Source organism: Numida meleagris, chromosome 6 (genome assembly GCF_002078875.1).
Source record: "Numida meleagris isolate 19003 breed g44 Domestic line chromosome 6, NumMel1.0, whole genome shotgun sequence".
Lineage (NCBI taxonomy): Eukaryota > Metazoa > Chordata > Aves > Galliformes > Numididae > Numida > Numida meleagris.
In genome coordinates, this window is record NC_034414.1 from 4,584,349 (window position 1) to 4,602,351 (window position 18,003).

The 18,003-nt window shown below is 41.6% G+C and overlaps 1 long non-coding RNA gene across 1 annotated transcript; it reads left to right on the forward strand.

Moving 5' to 3' along the window:
* LOC110400896 lies at window positions 7-17,084 on the forward strand. The gene is made up of 2 exons (XR_002440143.1): window positions 7-8,196; window positions 8,481-17,084. It is a non-coding gene; the product is annotated as an uncharacterized LOC110400896 (long non-coding RNA).

Here is an 18,003-nt window from a genome sequence, read left to right on the forward strand (position 1 = left end):
CACGGGTTCAAGTAAAGTAGGTGAACCAATAGCAAGCATATGAGGAAGGACCTTCAGCGTTACAGCCCGAGTACTCAGTAACATGCCTACTACACTATGCAAAGATGATGATGGGTTTGGGGAAAATACATAAGTGTAACTGCTTTATTATGCCTGTGCATCCTACAGGTTTACATAATAATGCATTTAAAACACATTAGACTTAAGTTGTCTTTTTAGAGCTCCTGTTGTTTTTCTTCTCGCTTGAGATGTAAATACAAAGCAAACCTCATTTATTGAATCTGTTAATCTCTGGATTAATGGGAATTGTTAAACTGATTTGCAGAGCTTGTTTTTGAGAGTTATTAAGTTCCACCCCTTCCCCATACTCAACTGAATAGTGATTTTAGGATTACTGCATAGTCTAAATACTTTTTAAGTACAGCATAGAAACAATCATTATGGAAACTTCAGAGCAGTGTTATAAGTGTACACAGTTTATGAAGTATTTTTATTTTCTCCTCAGTGTTACAGAAGAAAAAGTTGAATTTGTGATGAGGTGAACATAGTGGATGCTCTAGAGTTTGCATGAACAATATGGGACTGAATTGAAGTTCATGTCTGATGCTGTAGTTCTAATTAAACAGAGGGGGAAAAGTCCCATTGGATTTGCTTTCATTTTAAGGTTAGCTCCTTCCTTTTTAATGTAGGTCAGAGAAAGGCTTGTAGTAATTCATAGGACTCAGTAATCTTAAATGATATTTTTTCTTCTGAAATGAATTCTCCTGTAGAAAGTCCTATGACATTTACCAGGAATGAAACCAGGAAGGTTTTCTACATAAATTACATTAGAGATGTGCATATTTTAAAGGAATGATCTGTTTTTTAAAGAGTATTTTTGAACCCTTCTCCAGAATAATATTGCAGGGATAAAGGTCTTTCTTCAATGAAGAAGATAGATTAGGATGGCTGTTCTTGTTGTACTATTTTAATAAACTCTTTCACTAGGGTTTCCATCATAAACTGTTCTACTGGAAGAAAAAATGTGACATTTGCTTTCAGGTGAGTCAGAGGTTCTGCAGATTTGAATTGATACATGAGGTGAAATGTGTTTTTATTTTAGTAGCACCATAGTCAAGAAGGCAAGGGAAGGAAAGGAAGGAGTTGTAACTTTCAGCTGCTTGTGATGTGCATGAGTCATATCTTGGCGGACCATGACCTGCTGTGAACCATGCTGGGCTGTGAGGAAGATCTCCCAAGCATTTAGAGATAATGGGTGGGTGAATTGTAGCCTGACATCCTCTCTCACAAACAGGCACATAAGAACACAGCAGAAATCTCTGCTGGCTTTTTGTTATGTTATGAGAAATGCATGAATATACCAAAATCCAAATAAATTAATATTTTTATTCGTAAGAGAGGAACTATTGCCAGCATTTCATTTTTTACCATGCCCTGTCAACTTGTGAAAACAACTTTGCTGCTTTGTTGTCTGCTGGTGTCAGAGCTGCTGTAGTTTTGCTTCGACAATGCCCTTCAGAATGCTGTCAGGTTTTCAGGTTAGCTGAGAGCTTGGAGTGCTGGGCAGAAAAGAGCTTGAAGTGGAAACACTACAGGTGTGTGATCTGCTCGTACCCTGGGCTTGTGTCCGTGCGGACCTCCAAGGAATCGTGGACTGTGAGGAGTCCTTTCCTGTGACTGCTCAGCACTCCCAGGAGAGGGACATCAGCGAAGGGTGTAAGTCTTGGTTTAGGTCTTCTCAGAAAGAAGCAGTGTCTAAGTCCTGCGGCACCTGACCCCTGTCGCAGCCCTCACCCATGCTTAGGGAAAGGGTATGCAATGCATGTTATTTAGAATTTCATCTTGTCTTCACTCTTTCCTTTGCTCCCTTTGGGAGAAAAAAATGTCATTCAGACCTTTTAGGAAAGGGTTCTGGATCTTTGGTCCAAGGAGAAGTTGAAATGCTGAAGCTCCAAGTGAACAGCATTCAACAGAAGTTTGATCCTCATTTTCTTAGTGAAGTCCCTTGCCTGGCTCTCTCCTTGCCATCGCCTGCTCCTCTCTGCCTTGCTTACTTCCCTCTGCCCAGGGAGGCTGGTTCTTAGCACCAGGCTTGGCATCCTATCTGCGGCGCAGGCACTTCTAAGGCAGGTTCTGCAGTGCCTTTCTGATGTTGAAATAGCTTTACAGCTGTAGTCCTAACGCAACACAAATATGAAATACATGTTGATACCTTGTTCAAAGATGTCATTGTGAGCATGACTTCAGCATATGTGGCAGCCTGCAGCTGTGGGTCTCCGCTGAATAGTTTTACTCTGGGGAGCCTTTTCAAAGCAGCTTTCTCCCAATACTTTCTTGTTACCAAGAGTGAGGCAATAAATTGCAGATAGCAGTTTTCTGAAGCATGTCTGTTATTAAAAAGCCAGGCACATCAGTAAGGATTGGTTATGCTGCTGGTATACCAATGCAGTGTCTGCAACTTAATTCTGTCAAAAGCGCCTAATGTGCCTGGTTGACCTGGTTGGTGTTGTTTCACTGTTAGAGAGTGGGAAGTCAGCAGGTAAGAATGGTTCCTGGATAATAGCTCTCTTAAATATCTTTGAAAAGGTTCCAGTCTAAAGAGAAATTCTCCTGCATGCTAAGTGGCTGTCATCTTTGTTCATATACACAATGTCCTCTAACTCCCTAACTGTTACAGGTGACATGTGGGATGTAGCTTTTTGTTCCCCATACAAAGCTCTTTCAGTCCAAGAGATTTTCTTTGCCTTGATTTCTTCTTGTATTAGACCCTCTGTAAGCATCTTTTATGCATGAGGTGACCTAACACAGAAAGCACTGAGCAAATTTGGTTGGAAATCAAGATAGAAAATAGCACATCCTGTTTGTCTTGAATATGTGCATGCTCTTTGCTGTGAGACCTGAGATATAATCAGTATGCTATTTAGTTTTGACTGGCAAATTGAAAAGCCACAGAAATTATATCAGAAGATGACTATTTAAAAATAATAGTAATTAAAAAAAATAATCCTGCAAACATACCAAACCAGTAAATTAAATACTTTCAGATGAGTTTCACTGCTGTATTTCTTCTCTTTAGGTTTTGAGTATGCTCAGTGCAAAACTCTTCATCTCTCTATATGTGTGAATAATAATTTTGCAGCTGTTTGTCAAGTAGCACTGTATTAGCCTTTAACAAAATATTGATATTCTGCTTTGAACATTTCACCCTAATACGAAATCCTGACCTTGTGAAATAGTATTTTGTAACCTTGGAGGGGTTACTTTTGGTGTTTATCTTCTTCACAGGCTTGCAGTTGCAGCTAATCTAATACTGATTTATTTCCCAGAAGTTTATTGTTTGCAATTGGAGGTATGGTTCAGGCTGGCTGCTATCTTAACCCTTCCCTGCAAAGGACTTGCACTGCATGGGCAGCTCACTGAAGGATTGAGGGCCGGAGGGCTGCAGGTGCCCCAGGAGCAGGGTCCCTGGTGAGGTGTGAGTGGTTCTTAAATACACACTCCTAGCTGGATTTCATAAGGACCCCAAACATAAAAGTCATTATAAAGTACCCCTAGTCATAGAATCATACAATCATTAAGGTTGGAAAAGACCTCCAAAATCATCAAGTCCAACCATCACCACTATGCTCACTCCTAGAATCATAGGATCATAGAATTAGTCAGCACTGGAACACCCATCGCAGTGGGACAAGCCCTGAATTCTATTGAACTTGGACTTCTCTTGCCCAGGAAAGATTAGGTGGCTTGGTGGTAAGCTAGAGACAAGGGAAAGCTGCCTGATGTCTTTCTCTCCATTTGCAGCGCTTGCTTTTCAGTCCCAGTATCTCTTGAGTGTGTCATGTAGCCTTTCTGACTTGAAACAAGGCATTTTATTTCTCATCCTAATTACTTTCTTAAAATGCATCATCCATCGGAGTGCTTTAGCATGTGAATAGCCTCAGTGATTGTAGATTGAATGAGAACAGAGTTTACAATAAGACATGGGTTGAGAAAATAGACTTACTGACAATGTAAATATTATACTCAGATACAAATGTGAATCTTCTTGAAATTATGCATTGATTTAGAACAAATGAAATGGTGTTTATCTCTTTCCTCTCTTTTAGCACTGTGTATCCTACAATATAGGAGTGCTGATTGCTTCCTTTATGAGGTCCTCTCCTCAATGCCTACATCTTTTCATCCCCTGGGCTGCAGGCAGGAGAAGTAGATCCCTTGGGCTGACCTGAATGCTGTCGTTCATGATGAAGAGCATATTAATTTGAAGCAACTGTAAAGCAACTTGTGGACAAATCCATGCTGGAGTGAAGTGTGGTCCAGTTCACTGGAACCAGCTGTTAAAATAACAGTCTGTTCCTGAGTTAGTTGCTGAAAAATACTGCCTGTAGCAAGTGCTGCTTGCTGCTGCTGCTGCAGCTTTCAGGAGCTGTGTTTGGCGTTTGTTGATGGACTGTTTGAGTCTTGTGGATTTTGTGCCTTGTTTTTCTAGCTTGCATCCCAGAGGCCTTGAGTACAGAGGGTCCCGGTGGTTTCCCCAGTCTTGGGATGATTCTTGTTGTCGTGTACTGAAATTATTTGGGAATTTACCAGAGAAAGGAGTGAGGACTTATTCCTTTGTGTCTGTCCCTGGTTTTTCAGAAGGAGGCACAAGAGCTGCACTTCAGAAGTAACAGCCATAAAACTGGGGATATATACCTACAAACATAGAAGTAATGTGGCCTGTAGTTTGAATCATTCAAAAGTACTCCAACCTTTGAGCAAAGGTTTTGTCCACTTCAGACTATCTGGCATTTCATACCTGAACATATATGTGGGCAGTCAACCAAGAAGGCTACTCTTTCATAGAATCATAGAACTGTCGAGGTTGGAAAAGACCTTCAAGATCATTTAGTCCAACCCATCCCCACCGTGCCCACTAACTATGGCTCTCAGTGCCACATCTCCGTGGTTTTTGAACACCTGCGGGGCAGTAACTCCCCCACCTCCCTGGGCAGCCTGTGCCAGTGTCCAGCCGCTCTTTCTGAGGAGAAATTTCTCCTAATATCCAACCGTAACCTACTCTGACACAACTTGAGGCCATTCCCACTAGTTCTATTGCTGTTACCTGGGGGAAAAAGCCAACCTCCATCTCACCACAACCTCATTTCAGGCAGATGTAGAGAGCGATGAGGCCTCCTCTTCTCTAAAGACGCTCTAAATGTGCAGCAGCAGACCTGTCTCCTGATTCAACACACAGCCAATTTCTTCTCTAGTTGTTTGTGCAGCCGTTCAGCCCTCTGCCATTTTAAGATTTATTTTTACGTGAAAAGTAAAAAAAAAAAAAAAAAAGTTTATTTTCCTCTGTCCAGCAGAAACATGTGAGTTGGTCTCTCAACATGGAGTGGTCTCTTTTCCATGAAATCTCACATGTCAACCACTTGGCTACTGTGGGTGCATAGGTAGTGAGTTTATAAGGCCGGTGCAGTTTTATCAGAATGGAGGAGCTGAGACTTAAGTGTGAGAGTTTTGAAAGAGTGCAGTAAGCCTCAGTGAGAAAATTTCTTTCCGGAGCTCCTTTCTTGGTTATTTTTGTGGATTTTCTTTTTCTGCTTCAAGGATATTCCTTACAAGCCAATGCTTTGATAAGCAAAGCAAACCTTCTGATGAAACATAAAGACTGACTTTTCAAACCATAGTTGTAAAACTGCAGAAATTATTTTTCTGCCCCTCTGTATAGGTCCTTCTCTCACCTTTTGTCTGAAATCGATGTGATATTTTGGTTAGTTGTGTCAAAAACTGGAACAGCTATGCCAGGTTTTTGCCTTGTGCTAATAAACTTGATCTGGACAAGGTTACAGGTAACAGACATGGATTTTTGCAAACAGAAGTCAGAGAAAGCATGTCCGCTGTTACCAGAGTTGTGGCTAACAAAAATGTGGGTAACAAAACAAAATGACCCAAACATCCCCCTTCCAAATGGAATAGCCCATAGTGCTGGAACTCGAGTGAGTCAGTAAAGCTACCAAAACCAGGGTCACAAACCCTTGCCCTAAGCAGAAATGGTCTCTGCTTGGGCTTCGTTGTTTAAATGTGACAAGTACAAGCTGTACCCATAACTGCTTCAGTCTGTGGAAGAAATGCTGTTTCAAGCATGAATCCCTTTTTGGACCCTCTATACCTTGAGAGACAAGGATTAAAGATACCATATTTCTGTGGAAACGTTTTGGACAAAAGTCACTGCACTTTGCTGTGTGCTCACGTTCTGTTCTAAATCCAGGACTGGCAAGGAGTTCCTGTGGGTGGTGGGTCATGGCAAAGCTGTGGGATGGAACGTGGAGATCTCCATAAGCATGGGGAGCCAAGGGAGGGCTTGTTTGATCCTTTGTTGGAAAGCAAGATCTGTTCTTCATCTTCCGAGTTTTTTGTATTGGCTGATCCATACCAATAGATCTATAATGTGCAGTACGTCATTAATAATTAAATAAGCTATCCATCATATTGACCATTTTGACTAGATAAGCCATTCACAGAGCTCAGCAGCATGTTGAGATGTTTGGCAGCATGAGAGTTATGGGTCAGGTACAGAAACTGTTCTGAGGTCATGTTGTAATTGTGCATATTTTCAGGCTTTTACTGCTTTGTAGGGAAGTGAACCCCACAAAATAGTCCTGCACTTTAATGGAAAGGACAAATCCTGGAATCCTTTTCCTCCTAAAATCCTGACTGAACCCAGTAAGGCCAGTCCAGTAACCATTAGTCAGTGCAAGTACAGCCAGTCCTGTAGCTGTTATTCACTCTCTGAGGCTGAATCCAGTCCTGTCTCAGTTATTTTCATTCAGCGAATGTCCATCCACTTCTTTATTTCTCCCAGAGGAAATCTGGCAGCTCATCTGCCTCCAGAGGCTGTGAAATATTGTCAGGTTTCAGAACTGAATGTGTCAGCCTGTCTGAGGAACCGTCAGTCCCAGGGGCAGCAGTGACTGTGGCACTGGCTCAGAAACCAGCCAGCTCTGCGTGAAGGAACCAGTGCCCTGAAACAAGAGCTGCAACAAGATGATTCCCAAAGAGCCACCCATGAACATGCATTAAAAGGGAGGCTTCATCCTTGAGCACACCCAGAAATACAAGATCTCCAGCCCTGTGCAGCTGCCAGTGTTATCTCCTGCTGGGAAACCTGTGCTGGTGGGCAGTCATCCGGCTCTGGACTTGAGCAGTGAACCGCTTGCAGGTGCTGTTGCCCCGCTCCTGGAGGAGCACCGTCACCCATTTCTCATCATTGGAGTTTGGCAGTGTTTGGGTTTGGACTTGATGATCAAAAAGGCAATTGTCTTTTTCAGTGGAAATAATGAAGCGTGGTCGGAATGTGCCATGATTTTAACCCTTACCTTTGGCCAGCTGCTGGTGCTTTGGTGTTTTGTTTCGGTGGTGTTTCAGTAATAATTCTGGCACGAAATTATTTTGTTATGCAGCCTCTGTCTTATCTGTTGGCTTTTGAAAGCTGTCAGAGTAGCATCACTCACACGCTCTCTCCCTTCCTTGCCTTGCCCTGTGCTTGTTACCTTTAAAAGAAGAGTTCCAGTGTCTCCATTAGTGGGAGGATTTTTGCCAGAAATGATTTTAAGTGCTGTGGAATGAACAGTTCATTAAGCTGAAAAATAAATTTAATGTGTTCAAGAGCCTGGGGCTATTGTTACAATCACGCTTGCAAATAGTCCCCACCACATTTCTTATTTAGGAGGATCGGGGTTTAAGAGTACTTCTTGGAACATCTTAGAGTGTTTTTTATCATTGTTTGGTGGTGCTTTCTTCCAGCAAACAAACTTTCAGGTTTATTCACCTGCACTTATTGAGGATGGGAAGAGTCAAAAACCTGTTGACATAGGCCTTAATATATAAATGTATTTTCATGAGACCAAGACTAGAAATACTAAAATACCATAACGCAGATTGTGTGCATTTCTGGGTCACAGAGAAGCAGGAAGGGGAAATCTTTCAACAGATTGTTTTTGTGAGACTGATAGCCAAATGCGACAGATTTTAGATCTGCTTTAAATAAAACATTCTTTAATTGAGGGCATGTTTTTATTTTCCTCTTCTTTTTTTTTCCTAGGGCGGAATGTGAGGGTTTGGACTGAATAGTTTGAACTTAATCTCCAGAGGACCCTTTCAACCCCTTCAGTCCTGTGATTCTGAAATTCGGTTTGTAGAACTCCATCTGTAAGTGCACTTGGATGCATAGCCATTTGAATCGGGAAGGGTGTGTGTAGCATTTTGTTAGTGATTTACAGTAAAAATACATTGATAATGATGTATGATGTAGAAATAGATAATGCACCCAAAGAGTTGGGGTTTTGGGAGTAACTGAGCTGTGTTATTGTGATAGCCCTTTGAAGTAATTCCTCCATGTTGGGAGGAAATGCAATACAACTCATGTATATCTGTGCATTGATAGATGTTGTGTGTCATGTTCCGTATCATATTATGTTCTTTGCTGTTCTTAGGAAATTCCATGATATATACGGGATTTTAAAAAAGATTACCTGCAACTTGTATTTTTCACCAAAGAGGAAAGCATTGCAGTAGGGGAAAGGTAATATGTTGCTGAGGATATTTTTCTTTCACTGTTACCACGAGGAAAAAGAAGTGAAAAGGGCTTTGAGATGTATCTTCAAAGAGGGTAACTTGGCATTGTGGTTCATGATCACATTTTCAGAGTACCTGAACCTCAATCCTGATGAGGCATGTGTTATATCATTCATCTTTCACTTTAGGGGAAAACTTGCTAGAACTTAATGCACTGAGATGAGAATAATCATAGATTCATAATCAACAGATGACGAAAGGGTGCTGAAGTGTTCTAGTTTCTCCTATTAATCGATAGAGGGAGATGGTTTCACTATTGAAGAAATAATATTTTACTTGAAGATTTTCCATGAAAACTCTGTATTTACATATCAAGTTCCTTAAATCGCAGGCTGCTTTGTGTGCATCAGGAAAATAGGAGACTTCTTCTAACCTTTTTTTACTTTATTTATTTTACTGCACTCACTAACCTACAGATCTGCAACAGTTTTTCTGGCTTGCTCATTTGAACTTCTGACCGTAAAACACTAAATGAAGGCTGTCATTCGTCTTCAGTGTTTTACCAAGACACAGAGTGTTACCTCTGTGAGTGTGCAGGAGCTTTTAATCTCTGCAGTCATAACTACATTTCATTTTTGCTTTTTGCAATGAGAAAAATGTTCCCTCTGTGGAAGTCATGACTATTTTTTTTCCTCTGTTTACAGATGATCGCTGTCCATATTTGCTGTTTCTACGTGCATTTATTTCTATATTTTCTTAGTGAAGTTGGCAGCCTCTGTTATGAGTGGAGAGCAAGGAAAAAACTGTATTGCAGTCACAGTGCACTTGCAGACAGCTCTTCTAATGCCAGGGCTCTGTGTTTTGGGGTCTTCCTCAGACAACTGTTTGCACTACGAGCAAAGCTGCTTCCAAAAAAATACCTTTAAGTGTGGTGTAGGTCAAAATCCTTGCACAAAATCTTTGAGCAGGGAGGAACGTATGTTGATGGCGTATCTTCTGCAGCCCAATGGAAAAAAAAAACTGGGGGGAGGATGTCTGTGACTATGAATTGAGAAGTGACATGTATTTATTGTGAAGCAATACTCCTGGTCTCCATCAAACTGGAAGTAAAAATATCAATCATAGAACCTGCTAACTTCTTGTCCGCTCACTCTGAGGGAAGCTTTACTACTGATCACTATCCATCATTATTCATCCTGTCTATCTACTACTTCGTATGTACCTCTACCTCCAATCTGTGATCATTATCTGGATAAGAAGCTGAAGTCTCGTTTGAAAATGATGTTAGTTAGGAGTAGTTGGACAAATACAAACATGGAAAAGTATAAGCAGTTTTGTATTTTCCCTTCTCGTTATGTGAGGTGTGTGATGGAAGGAATTGTTTCAATTGACATAAATTCCATTTTAGGTAAATCTGGATGCCTAAAGTAGTTTTAAAATGTGTTTTTCATGTCATCCAGCACATGAATGAACACTGTGAAGAACAATAAATAAGCTTAATCATCAGTGAAAAGTCGTTGTGATGACTTTCAGTGCAAATGGTTATTTAAATGTTGTATGAAACCACATTTAAGTCCCAGTAAAGATAAACAGTATTTGTAAATAACCAGTATAAATCATCCTGGGCAACAGAAATGGCCTGCGGTCTCCATGGTATCTTAAAAATGGGACTGCCTTACATAGCACTTCATCTTCTCACTGTGGCAAAATGTTAGTAATTGTAAAGGAATTTAAGGAGGTGGGGGGCAGTCGTCAGTAAGTAAGCTTCATGAAGTCTGATTGCTGTTTTGAAATACAGATAAACATCTTCAATTTCCTGACAGCCCAAGGGAAATTTGGTATTCATCGCCATACAGAGTAATGAAGTACCTTTTTGTGCTGGATTTCTTACTTGAGGAGACGTTCCATTTGTAGTAATGACATGGGAAAGGAAACCAGTCCCAGGTGGAGGCACTGAGTGAGCAGAGGTAGGCCAACTCTGCTTGGGAGCATTTGTCAGATTATTAGAAATCATGTTGAAAATTCATGTATTACTTTAATTCCTTTATTTCTTCTAGTATAGGCAACTGTCCAATAAAACAAAACAGACTGAATCAATTGAAAAAAAAAATACACTCTGAACAGGAGGCTTCCTGCTTTATTTAGATTCCTTAAATGCTTGATTAACAAGTATTACTATTATCTCTTGTCACTTCAAAGCATTTAAATCTTTTACTGCTTTCTTGTTTTCCAAATGACTTTAGGAAAGGAGGAATATGTTTGGCAGGAGTGGGATGCTCAGAGCTGAAAGATGAGTGTTTATCTGTAACTCTGCCCATGTGTTTGCTGTGCAAGATCTGTTTGTTGATCTTCTGCTGCTGCTTTTTCCCAGCTGTGGAATGGATATATTCATCTGCAGCAGTCTTGATTTTTCTTGATTTTCAGTGATAGCCTTGAGCAGGCGGTTCTCCAGAGGTGCCAGTGAATTGAGAAATGCTGTGGTGATAATTTTAAATGGCTGTAAATGGAGCATTGTGTGGGGCAGCTCAGGGAGGAAGGGAGAAAACCTGATAATCAGTGCTGGGCTGGCAGCTGTCCCTGTCAGAATGAGATGGCTGCTGGCCCCAGGAAAGATCTCAGGGCCTCATGCAGAGGAGGAGAACCCTCTGGGATGGGGGCCTTGGCCTTGTCCTCACCTGCAGCGTGCTTCCCAGGCCCTGCAGGCCAGGAACTGCACCTCACTAAGGAAGATGCTCCTCTCTCCTTTTCATGAAGACCATTGCTGTTGCACTGCTTGCTGCTGACATCGCTGGGATGGGGCAGCTGTGCCTGGCTGTCCAAGTTTGTGCACTTGGGACCAGTGCACCTGGCTGCCAGCCCTTTCGTCTCTTCCCCAGTGCAGAAATTGTCTTCATCGCTCTTCCCTGGGCCCATTTCATGGTTCCCTTGGGTGACAAAGCAAGTCTGCAAATCTGCAGCTGGTCAAAGAAAGTTACCACAAATGCTTCTTTTCCTTCATGGTGTAAGGCCCATGCCCACGTGGCCACTGGGCCTCAGCGCACTTCAGTCACTCAAACTCTTGCCATCAAGTAATTTTACAGCAAAGATTGAGCACTTTCTTTCTTGGGAAAGTTTGAGATTGCTTTTTTTTAATTTCCCCTCCAAACTTCCACCCAATTAAAGAATTTACTAGACTCTAAAGAATAGGCTGCCTGCTGTAATTAATACACCTGTAGCGATGCCAGCACAACCTTTCTTTTCCAGGATCACTACAAGCTGCTGCTCTGATGGATGTTAGCAGTCCCCAGGACTCTGGGATAGATTATATAGAATCATCCCATTAAGGTTACTGCAGCTCACTATACCATTTTGGAACAGTAACTATAAAATCATTATGGAGAAAATGTTCAAATAAATCCGTGTTTGGAAGAATGATAAATGGAAGTTCACCAAAACAAACAAAAATAGGCTTTAAATACACTAAACATAGAGTGATTCCTGTAGAAATAGGGGACGTGAGCTAACTTTAAATGGGAAATTACTCTGGAAGGCAACAGGCTGGGGAGTAGCAGTACACAAGAAATAGAACATATGTTCTCTGTGTTATTTCATATCCAGACAAGGCCATATGCTCCAGAAGGGATGAGTAAGGTAAAGGAGCAGGAAATAGGAGCACGGAGGTTATTCTTCTCTTCACAGTGTGAGTGAGGATAATAATACTTTAAATGGCACTGAGTTTTCAGTTGCTGCTTTTGATATCAGGACAGGCAATTGCTGATCTAAAAACAAGAAAGTCTGACACTTTTTTGAAGGCAGTTGAAAATAAGTTGTAATGAGAAAGTACTTCAAAAGCAAAGAAGTGAGGAAAAAGGAAGTAAGAAGCGACAGAAGCTACCTGGAGGAAAAAACACCCCAAACCTGCCAGCTACCAAAGTGCTTCTCAGTCTGGTGGTACTCAGCACCTGGAAGCTGGAGCCTGACAAACTGGTATTGAAATTGGCCATTTTTTAATTTTTTTTCGATGTACCTCTACATAGCAATATTGGTAGTCAGCTGCTGGGTCTAACTTCTCTGGGAGCTGTAGCTCTTTGTAGTTCTTTGCCATGGTCTTGTTTTAAATCAAGACTGACTGCAACTCTGGAAGATATGCTTTAGCAAAAGCACATATCTGGGTTCAATACAAGAGCAACTGTGAGAAAGCCTCTGGTCTTATGAGAGCTCAGAGTAAATAAGCTAGTGGCCTCTTCTCTATTTATCTGTACTTTCAGGGCCTGCATGACCATTTCTCAAGTAAACCACTCATGGCTCAGGTCCATTAACTAGGATATGGGCTGATTACAGGAATCCATCACATCTAAAATTGTTTTGCTACCTTTTTTCTTAAAGTATGTGATGGATGCAATAAAATGAACTGTATGTATATATTTCTCAATTTCCCTATTTTTTTTGACTGGGTGGCCTGTTAATGGCCTACCCTATTCACTACAGTGCTTAATAATTTCACAGTGAATGCTGCTTGAGTTTCTGTGCAGCTTACACACGTGTGTGTACACTTAAATATATGAACATTGATAGACTGCAGGTGGAAGAGCAAGTATTAAACTTCACTTTTAATATGACTGCAAAGCTGAGCTCTAGGTTATATTAATGAAAAATACTTTGTACAGGTTGCAAGGGGTGCCATATCTCTCAATAGAGAAGTACCACTTCTGTATTCCTGCTGTACTCTCCTTTGCTCATGAAGGCATTTTCGTCCTTTGGACAAGAGCTGTCAGTCATTGAATCTTCAATACCAGCCTGTGAGGGGAAGCACGTGGGGCTTCTCATAAAGTCATTTCATTTCTTTCCTTTTAGTTGATTTTAATGAAATCCTGTCACTGTTGTCCTTTCAATTTTGAGTTTGAGTTAATCTCAAAGCAAATTAAACCAACAAGTTTAAACAGAGATAGTATTTTAAAATATTTTTTTACACTGAGCAATGCTTTTGAGTTCTTTCACACCTTTGTGGACTGCTCAGTGGCTATAAGCCATGTGCTCAAGGCTAGATCCTTGGCTGGTGTAAATAGCTTTTGTGGTTACTACATCGTTGGCCTGAATGAAACCACCATGCTTTGTAACAGCTGAGGAGAATCCGCCCAGTCTTTCTAAATCTTAGTTTGAAAGACTCTGTACAATTCTCAGTCAAAAAATAAAAATGCTCAATTGCATCTCTACCTGCATAATGTAGCTCTTCTGAAGTGCTGTCATGAACTACATTACCATACGCTTAAAGCAAATAACCCACTGATCCATCTGATTGGTAGTAACCAGAGTTGCCCGTAATATGTAGGGCAAGAGCCATACTTTGACCGTGTCATTCCAAAATGCTTTTCTTGCTGAACTGTAATGAATTTGAGTCCTTAGCCACTGTGGATGAGTTCCTGACACCCTGGAGATGCATTGCAAGAAGAAGCTATGCATAACTTATGCTTTATTAGTTCTATTCTGCTGGCATTGTATTGCCTGTTTGGTCATAGTGTGCTGAAGTATGCAAAAAAGAAGGGGCATGAAAATGACATTAATTAGAAATGTGTTGGCTGACTTCATAAAGTTTCAGTTCCAGCGCACTGGAATGTTTTCAGGTCTGTGCATATAGCTGATAGGTTGGCACACGTTCTCCTATTTTCTACCCCCAAAAAAGCTTTTCTGATGCTTGTGTTTTCCATGGAAAGTATTTCTAGAGTGAATAATTACTATAAATTTAGATAACAAACTACAGTGTTTTCCTCAGTAGAAACTAAGTGAATATTTATGGAAAACCTCCTATATCCATCAGCTAGCTATCTGTGAACAGCTTGCAAATAGAGAACAGAAACTAATGCAGCTCCAACATTATATTAGGTAATTTGCATGGTGGCGAAACTTATTTTGCTGCAGGACTTAATTTTCATTGTATGCATCACTAACGATGAGCCCCAAATTACTCTTTTCTGAGCAAGTCCTTGGGGATTAAACCTACCACATTCCTCTGCCAAAAGAGAAATAACTTCAGCCATCTGACAAAGTCAGTGTACATTCATTATAGCAGGATTTTTTCTGCATTCATCTGGGCTCAGGAAAATAATTACCATGGCTTCTGGTTATGGCTTAAGGAAAGTTCTTTTTTCTTCTCCTTTGCCTAGTGACGAAATTTAAACTTGACTGTCCAGCTATGACTGTATAGTAGAGACTCATTGCTATAAGAAGGTGTTGTGTTGTGTTCTTTTTTCACTTAACTTGTCACATGTATGTGTATTGCAGCTAACCTGAGTTTTGTATGCAATATTATTTGAGATTTGTAGGAAACTTTTACTTCAGTATCCTGCTTCCCAAGAAGTTATGCCAGTGTCTGGGTCATCCATTGATTATAAATGCTATAAATATATAAATGATATATTATATACGACAATATTCAATCAAAGGAGGGCAACGAAGCTGTGAAGGGTCTGGAGCACAAATGTTATGGGAAGCAGCTGAAGGAACTGGTGTCTGGAGAAGAGGACGGTCAGGGCAGGCCTTATCGTTCTCTAGAATTGCCTGAAAGGAGGTTGTGGTGAGGTGGAGGTTGACCTCTTCTCCCAGATAACACCGATAGGATGAAAGGAAATGGCCTCAGGTTGTGGCAGGGGAGGTTCAGGTTGGGTATTAGGAAACATTTCTTCTCAGAACAGTGATGCACTGGATCAGGCTGCCCAGGGAGGTGGTAGAGTCAACATCCCTGAAGGTGTTCGGGAAATGTGGAGATGTGGAACTGAGGGCTGTGGTCCGTGAGCACTGTGGGAGAGGATTGTGTTTGGACTAGATGATCTTATAGGTCTTTTCCAACTTGAATGATTCTATGATCACTTGTCAGAGCTGTGGACAATACTGTTTTTTTTTATTGGCTCATAAAAAATAACTAGATCCTTTTCTACTAATTTGAACTGTGAGAAAAGATGCGAACTTTCCATAAATGAGCCCACTCAGTTTGTCCAGTGGTGTTTCTGCTTGCTTTATTTTGTTTTCCTAGTCTTTCCTTTTGGTGGACATGGGCACAGGAGACTGCAGCACTGCTATGCCCTCAAGGAAAGCACTCTGCTCTCCTGAAGCTGACACCGAATTTGCAGAAGAACTGAGGATTTGCTGGAGCAGCAGATGGAGCCATCGCCTGACCAGAGCCCAGCAGGTGCAGTAGTTATCCAGCAGATAAGGAGATGTCCATCTCATATCTGTGCTGTTGAAAGCTTTCTTTTTATTAAGCATTCAGCAGAGCAGCACGGAAAGCTGTATTTCCCTGGCGAATAATGAGATACCCAAAGCAGTGGTCTGTGAAGCCTTTTTCTCCTTTTCTTGGCTCAATGAATATTTGATTCCTGTGAAGCAGTTTAGCTTCAGTAGAAAAGATTGATACCACTGCCTTTCCCACCTCAGGACAGCCTGTACCTGGAGCTTTAAACACTTCCCGTGACAGCTGGCAGCTTAAATAAAATGAAGAGTGGGAATGAGTTCCTCCACCCCATCTACTGCCACTGGTTTTGTGCTTGCAGTGAAAGGCTGAGATGAGAAGGCAGAGCTGTGCCGTTGTCCCCTTCCACTGGCACCTCACCCACCCAGGATGCAAGAGAACCCACCTTGAAGTGAGCAGCAGGTAGAATGGAGAGGAACCTCTCTATGGATGCAGTTTGTGTTGTCTGAACCTTATTTTTCTGCAGGGGGTGCTGCCTCGTCTGCTCTAGACAGACGAGAAAAAAGGGAATGATTGTCAAGAATGGCTTTTATGTCACACACAGCAAGCTGGACCTAGGTGATAACCTAATGTTAAATGTGTTCCAAAGCCATCTGCAAATACCTTGCAATGAAAGCAGCGTGTGCCAATGGCACAGGAATGTTCTTTGCTTGGACAACTCATGAGCAAATCCTTCATTAGGTGGCAGTACAGGTTCAAATAGGAAGATCCAGAAAGGAGGAGTTCACAGAACTGTAGGGGTTGGAAGGGCCCTCTGGAAATCATCCTCCTGCTTTCTGAGTCTTCCTTTTTGTACCTGCATTTCTGACTCGATGAACGATATGCAGCTGTGCCCACCAGGAACTCCCCTCGGTTTCTGCTTTGCTCCCCCAGTGGTTGTGCTCCTGATATCACGTCATCTGCCCCATCTTGGCACAACCCATCAGAATCCATGGGAATAGAATTTACTCTGCAATTATCTTGTCATGGTTTTGTGATTTTTGTTTTCAGTATTCCACATCATAACATCATGTAAAGCACTGTCAGTTAAAGAGTTAATTTCCTGGTTAATGCAAACTGCCTTTTTTGGTGTGTGGTCCTCTGAGGGAGAGGGGAGGAGGTGCACTCCCCAGGGGTCTTTGCGTTGGAGGGGGAGGTGAATCTGCCTGGTAGACATGGGGTCTGTTCCTTCCTGCCCGGCGGAGACAGCACGTGGTCCTCCTGCAGTTTACTGTATAAGACTCTCAGCGTGTAAACTCTCTATGTTACGGTTTCACTGGCCTCAATTTCGATATATTTAGTAAAATTAGTTGTTCCTCCTCAGATTGGTGCCGCTGTTTTGTTTTAGATCCGCCTACCAGTCCCCTGCCTTTCCCCTCTTCCCTTTGTTTTCCCCAGGGTGTGGGTCTGCGGCTTCCCTGCCGCTTTAGCCGCCAGACTGCTCGGGGCCGGCCCCTACCCGCTGACAATTTTTTCTTTTTTTCTCTTTCCTGTTCTTTTTTTTCTTTCAGGCCTGTCCCTCTTGTCACGGACGCAAACCCTTAGATAATACTGTGACATATCCACTGTTTATTTTGCAGCTGGACTACTGTCCCTTCCAGAACATAAGAAGTAATACAGCATATAGGTTTCCCAAATGGAGGAAGGATGGGCATTCAGATTCCGGTTTTGTAAATATAATGATATAGGTTGTAACACATTTACTTATGCTCATTTGGGATATTAAACAGAGGAAGGGCTGCACTGAGTATTGGAAACTTCTTCTACTAAACATTGATCTTGTTAAGATTATTTCATGATAATGAACACATCTCTCTTTAGGATAGGAGTGCTGTGCTGGAGTATCTGTCATACAGTAACAGCTGTCGAGCAGGCAGATGGCATTCGTGTATATAAAAAAAAGGCTGGGGAATATTAAAAGAAAGAAGTGGAATTCCTTCTGTGACATTTCATTTTTTTTCACTTAGTACACAAATGGCTGGGGCATAATGATTAGTCTTATGGAAAATTAATTTAAGTGACTGCATTGCATGTGATAACAGCGTGTGGTGTGCATGGCAGCACATATGTTCTCTGCTAAGGTGCTGTTTGGAAATAGGAAGTGCTAGGGTTCTGAATTGTTATTTGCCTGTTCTCATCTGCATCCACGTCTGCATGCTCCTCTGTAGTAAAAAATATGACACGTACTCCATTTTTTTATTTTCTGTCTCAAAAGCCTCTGCAAGAGGGCAGTGGCAGGG